Consider the following 6,000-nt stretch of genomic DNA (forward strand, 5'->3'; position numbering starts at 1 on the left):
GGAAAGATGTTGTAATACTTTGCATGTTGATTTTTGTCCCTATTTTACTTGCGTGTGCTCTCATGGACTCAGCTTGTGTGTAACCTGATCTTACTGAAACTTAAAAATTTTTCTTTACCAACAGCATTGTAATTACTCACAAGGCTGGAAACATAAAGGTGCTACATGGCCAACCATCTCTAGATGAGACTGGTGTTAGTGCCATTTTGAAATTCAGATCCTGCCTCGTGAGCTATACTTGACAGTATTTTCTCTATCTTGCATACAGTCTTTGAGATTAGAAACACAAGAGATTCTGCAAATTCTAGAAATCCAGAATAACACACACAAAATACTGGAGAGACTCAGCAGGCCAGACAGCAGCTATAACGAGGAATAAACAATAAGCGTTATGTGCCGAGACCTTTGAGTGTGTTGCTGCAGTCTTTGACTACACATGAACCATTCCATCATTACAGAATGGCTGTGTTTAATCACAATAAAGAGATTAGAAAGGATAGAATGGCAGTTTTCCTTGCCTATTTCCCAGCTTGTACTTAAACATATTAGGATTATTATTATTATTTGATTTCAGTTAAAGTATTGAACTGCAGAGTTTCATGGACATTTAAAAATGTGGATATTTTAAATGTCATGGTTTCCTTTTGTGTTAAAGTTTATTTAACAATCTCTCAGGTTTGGACAGTTTTAATGTTTTTGAAGCAACTTAAATCGCAGCACCAGATTTCCCTCAAAAGATAATAAAATCCTCAACAGAAATACCTGGGTGAGATAAAGAAGCTAGTGATAATAAATTAGTAAGACATGGCAAATGCCTTTTTCTTCCAATAGCTTAATAGTCTTTTAATTATGAGCCAACTTTTTTTTTTATAGCTGAAGTCCACTTAAAGCAGCCATGAGAGAAAATTCATAATTCAGAATTGTGAAATCAAATGAACCCTGTATGGAGCTCAGTGATATCTTGAGAATTTCAGATAAGTTTACAATGATTCATAGTAATCTGTTACCTAAATCTTCAGCTTCAACTATATCCTCAGCTATATGCCAGTTCACAAGTTTATAAGGAAATGCACATCTAAAATGAGGTTATTTCAGGACTTCACCAATGTATTATAACTCAACCAAGAAGACAAGTTAGCAAACTGCTATTGGATATTGCAGGATTTTGCCCAACACAGCCAGGAGGTACCTTAGTTCTGATGTCTAATGAGCTATTTATCTGAGAATTTTAGAAATAGTGCATACACCTTATGCTATTGGAATTGGCTATTGAGTGCAGTTGAACTTTGTGCATTTGGGAAACTGGAATAAGAACATTGTTGTCTTCCCCTGGTGATGCACTGAAACTTGAAGGCTTACTAAATGGCAACATTGCTATGGCCCTTTCACCAATCAGTACACGAGTTGTGGCATTATTTAGAGAACTCTGCTTATTTAGACTTTGAATGTATTGCTAATTTTATTGTAGAAACTGCCTGTCAGAATTCGCAAGCAAATAACATGTCAATTTTTTAAAGGAGTACTTAGAATCTTAGATACTGTAGAATGAATGTATAAAATAAGTAAACCTTTATGTATTCTAACTACTTAAGCCGTGAAAGCCTATTTTGTCAAGATGTCTACAGTAATTCAGTAAGTGGATGTGTGGAATGGCACTTGCATATGTGTCAGAGAAGGTTCTTTAAAGGAGAGGATTTGAGGGAGCTTAAAATCACAGAAGCAAGTTATTATTGCAAACTTAAATAATATTGAAACATTCCCAGAAGGGGATAAAGAGGCAATGTGGTTCAGGTGAAGCACCAGTTGTGTTGCCTTTAAATTTAAACAAACCTAACTTATCCTTGTTAAAATCAAAATGCCAGTGCAATTATAATAACCTTTACCTCTTGTCACAAAAGTCCAGGAAAGATGCTGTATGGTAGTATGATTCAATTTGCTCAAACACTTGAATAGCTTGCAAGGTCTGACTCAGTCTAGAGATGCTATAGATTCTGTTTTTATCAGAGTAGTTTAGAAAATAACAAACCAGTACATGCAGAAACCCCATTAGTTCCCATGATCATTTGAGCTGTAATATTACAGTAAAATGCACTTTACAAATTGCAGAGCTATGAATTTAATGAGATTGTCATTTCCTTTAGTGCCACTGGTTGGCCATTAGTGGTGCTGCAGTGCTGTTACTTAGAACCACCGTGTATTTTTTATATTCTCATTTGTGTGTCTAACATCATTCAGAAGTACAGTTGTGGGAGGCATGGTAATCTGATAGCCCTTTGGTGGAAGCAATGGGGAAACAGGTTGGTCAGTGAATGTTGGATCGGGAAGTAAAACAAATGCAAGAAATAGAGATTTTAGGGTAAGTTATTGGATCATTTTCCTCGGTACTGGAGATTCAACACAGAATGTAACTGAGCATTCAGCCATTTTGAACACGTATCATTTATTAATGACATTTAAGTGCATTAGAATGGCTTCTGTCGGAGATCATTTTAGATTGGTGGTGGCTGGTTGGAGGTAATATGCAGACTAACCCGTTGCAAGTCATTAAAGGGTTCTGATTGAAGTTTGTCAGATCAGTACAATAGACTTTTTACTCAACACCAACTTCTTATTTGTGTGATTTAATAAAAAAAAACACTATTCCTGAATATGTATAAATCCCTGAATTCAAAGTTTCTTCAAAACGTTAAATGATTATCAGTATGTGCATGTTACAATTAAGGAATACACAATAAAAAATCATTGGCAAAAACATCTAATATTAATATGATAGATGGAGTCCAAAAATGTTTCACAAATATTTGTTAAAATAAAATGTTTTAAAAATGTGTTTGTGTAATTCACTTTTAATGTCTCTGTATCTCATGCATTTACAACTTTATATGACCATATAACATAAGAGCAGAATTAGGCCATTTGGTCCATTGAGTTTGCTCCACCATCCTGTTCCCTCTCAGCCCCAATCTCCTGCCTTCTCCCTGTATCTCCTGATAAACTCTCGATAGGTTGATTTTTGTCTATAGTTGTCTAATACTTTTCAATAGATAAAATGCAGTTTGTAAAGCTTCCTCATTCTCTTGTCAAATGACTGATACTGTTGTATTTGCATTTTATCCCCCTTTTCAGAATGCCTGAGTGATCTACATCTAGGCACTCAATGCTGTCATGTAAGTAAATGCAGCTTCCAGTGGGCAAACATGCTCACCAGCAATACTGAACGACCACAGTAAAACTGATAACATTGCACTTTGGCAGACTCGCAGGTTTCTCCAAAATCTTAGATGTTATTTCTACTAATAGCCTAACAAGTTTTCAATTTTTTTGATGTTCCACAGTATTCCAACAATTTTTAACAGGTAAATTATTAAGTTTAAGGGGGGTGTTGGAACTAAGGGCCTTGCTGAGTTTTGGAGAGCGTAGCAATGGGAATCCCTATGAAGTCCATATTGGAGATTAAGACATTCAGTAGTATCCTGTTTTTGGTGGTGGTAATTGGAGGTTAAACTTTTTTTCAGGCAGATTTTTTTTTATTGTTTGAGATTTTTAAACATGTGAATCTGAAAAGAGCATGTAAATATAAGAGTATCCACACTGACAGTAACACAATTTTGGGACACAGTGACACTGGCTTCAGCTGTGTTAGATATTCCAATATTTTCAGAGTTATGTTCAAGGAACCAGTTGAGAATTTTGCCCAGTGTTAATGATACTGCAAGTACTACATTGAGAATGGGTTTATAGATTTGTTTTAGAGAGGATGTTTCCAATAGCGGGAAAGTCTAGAACCCGAGCGTATAACCTCAGAATACAAAGATGTCCCTTTAGAACAGAGATGAAGAATTTCTTTAGCTAAAGGATGATGAATCTGTGAATTTCATTGCTGTAGGTGGCTATGGAGGTCAAGTCATTGGTCGTAGCTAAAGTTGTTTGTTTCTTGATTAGTAGGGCTGTCAAAGGTTACAGGGAGAATGGGTTTGAGAGAGATAATAAATCAGCCATGATCAAATTGTGGAGTAGACTTGATGGGCCAAATGGCCCAATTCTTCTGTGTCTTATGTTCTTAAGAACTGTACAGGTTTATTTAGACAAATGTGATATTTACAAAAGGGACACAAAATATCTATGAGCTATCAGGATACAAAGTCTACTCTGGAATATAAACTCTGCAGAAAACAAAATACAGTGAATGGAGGATTGTAATGGTGAGAGGTACTCAGCAGGCCAGGCAGCATCTATGGAAAAGAGTATAATCGACATTTCGGGCCAGTCCCTTCTTCAGGATTGGAGAAAAAAAGATGAGTCATTTGGAAGGTGGGAGGAAGGGAGAAAGAAACACAAGGTGACATGAAACAAGGGGTGAAGAAAAGAGCTGGGAAGCTGATTGGTAAAAGAGATACAGGGGGGAAGAGGCAGGAAAGGGGGGAATCAGGAGAGGACAGAAGGCCATGGAAGAAAGAAAAGGGGAGTACCATCAGAGGGAGGTGATGAGCAGGTAAGGAGATAAGGTTAGAGAGGGAATTGGTGAAGGGGAAGGCCATTATTGATAGTTTAAGTAATCAATGTTCATGCCATCAGGTTGGAGGCTACCCAGATGGATTACAAGGTGCTGTACCTTCAACCTTAGTGTGGCCTCATCGCAACAGCAGAGAATGCCATGGACTGATGTCTTTGAAGGAGGAGGATATCCCCTTTGTCCTGGAATGAAAAGCCTCATCCTAAGAGCAGATGCAGCAGAGGTGGAGGAATTGAGAGGGGGGGGGGGATGTGCATTTTTAAAGTAACAGGGAAAAGATATAGTCCTGGTAGCTTTAACAATCCGTGAGCTTATAATAGACATCAGTAGATAAGCTGTCTCCAGAGACAGAGAGATCAAGAAAGGGGAGGGAGGTGTCATAAATGGACCAGGTAAACTTGAGGGCGGAGTGGAAGTTGGAGGCAAAGTTGATGAGCTCCGCAGGGGTGCTGGAAGCAGCACTGATGCAATCATTGATGTAGTGTAGGGAAAGTTGGGGAGTGACATCAGTGTAGGCTTGGAACTTCGACTGTTCCACGTAGCTGACAAACAGGCAGGCATAGCTGGGACCTATGTTTTGTTTGAAGGAAATGGGAGGAGCCAAAGGAGAAATTATTGAGAGTGGCTCTGAGTTTGCATTGGCACTTAGCTGCAGACGCTGTGTTTCTTTCACCATTAGTGGTAGATAAGGTGTTTGCTTGGTGGCAGCTGTGAACATTGTGATGATCCTTAACATATTCAATAAATAAGTAAATTGGATGAAATTGGTTGATAATTATTATGAATGGTGACTAACTTGGGTCCAGCTAGCACAAGTTTGGAATATGTAGTACAGAGTACAAATCCTACAGAATACAGAACTCTGGACTTTGAAGCATGGGGGAATAGAAAAGAGCTGCTATTTTCCTGCTTTAAGCAAACATCAGAGCTGAATTTGTTAAGATACACTAGCAATGGAAACTAAATTGACCTTTTGCTAAGTTTGGGGGCTGGGGAAAAAACTAACCTCATTTTGAGTTGGAGCACAGCAACTGAGTGGTATGGGGGGGTGGAATAATTCTACACCTATGACAAGCTTTGTAGTATAAAGAGATTAGCTTATTTTGTGACGTGCATTGAAACATACAGTGAAATGCATTGTTTGCGTTAACAACCAGCGTAATCGGAGGATGTATTGAGGGCAGCCCGTAAGTGTTGCCAGTCTTCCATCACCCATGTAGCATGGTCACAAGTTAATAACCCCAACCTGTATATCTTTAGAATGTGAGAGGGAACCTGGGTGCCTGGGCTCATGGAGAAAAACCATATGATATCAAGGAGAATGGACTCCATACAGACAATGGTGTGAGAGAGAGAGAGGCCTCGAGTAGGCCATCTTATAATTTTTGGTGATGAGCTCCACCACAGTGTGTCATCAGCAACCTTGACAATGTGACTACTTGGGTGTATGGCTGTGCAATCGTGTGAGAAGTGTATACAGAAATAGG

The sequence above is a fragment of the Hypanus sabinus genome, chromosome 16 (genome assembly GCF_030144855.1).
Source record: "Hypanus sabinus isolate sHypSab1 chromosome 16, sHypSab1.hap1, whole genome shotgun sequence".
Taxonomy (NCBI): domain Eukaryota; kingdom Metazoa; phylum Chordata; class Chondrichthyes; order Myliobatiformes; family Dasyatidae; genus Hypanus; species Hypanus sabinus.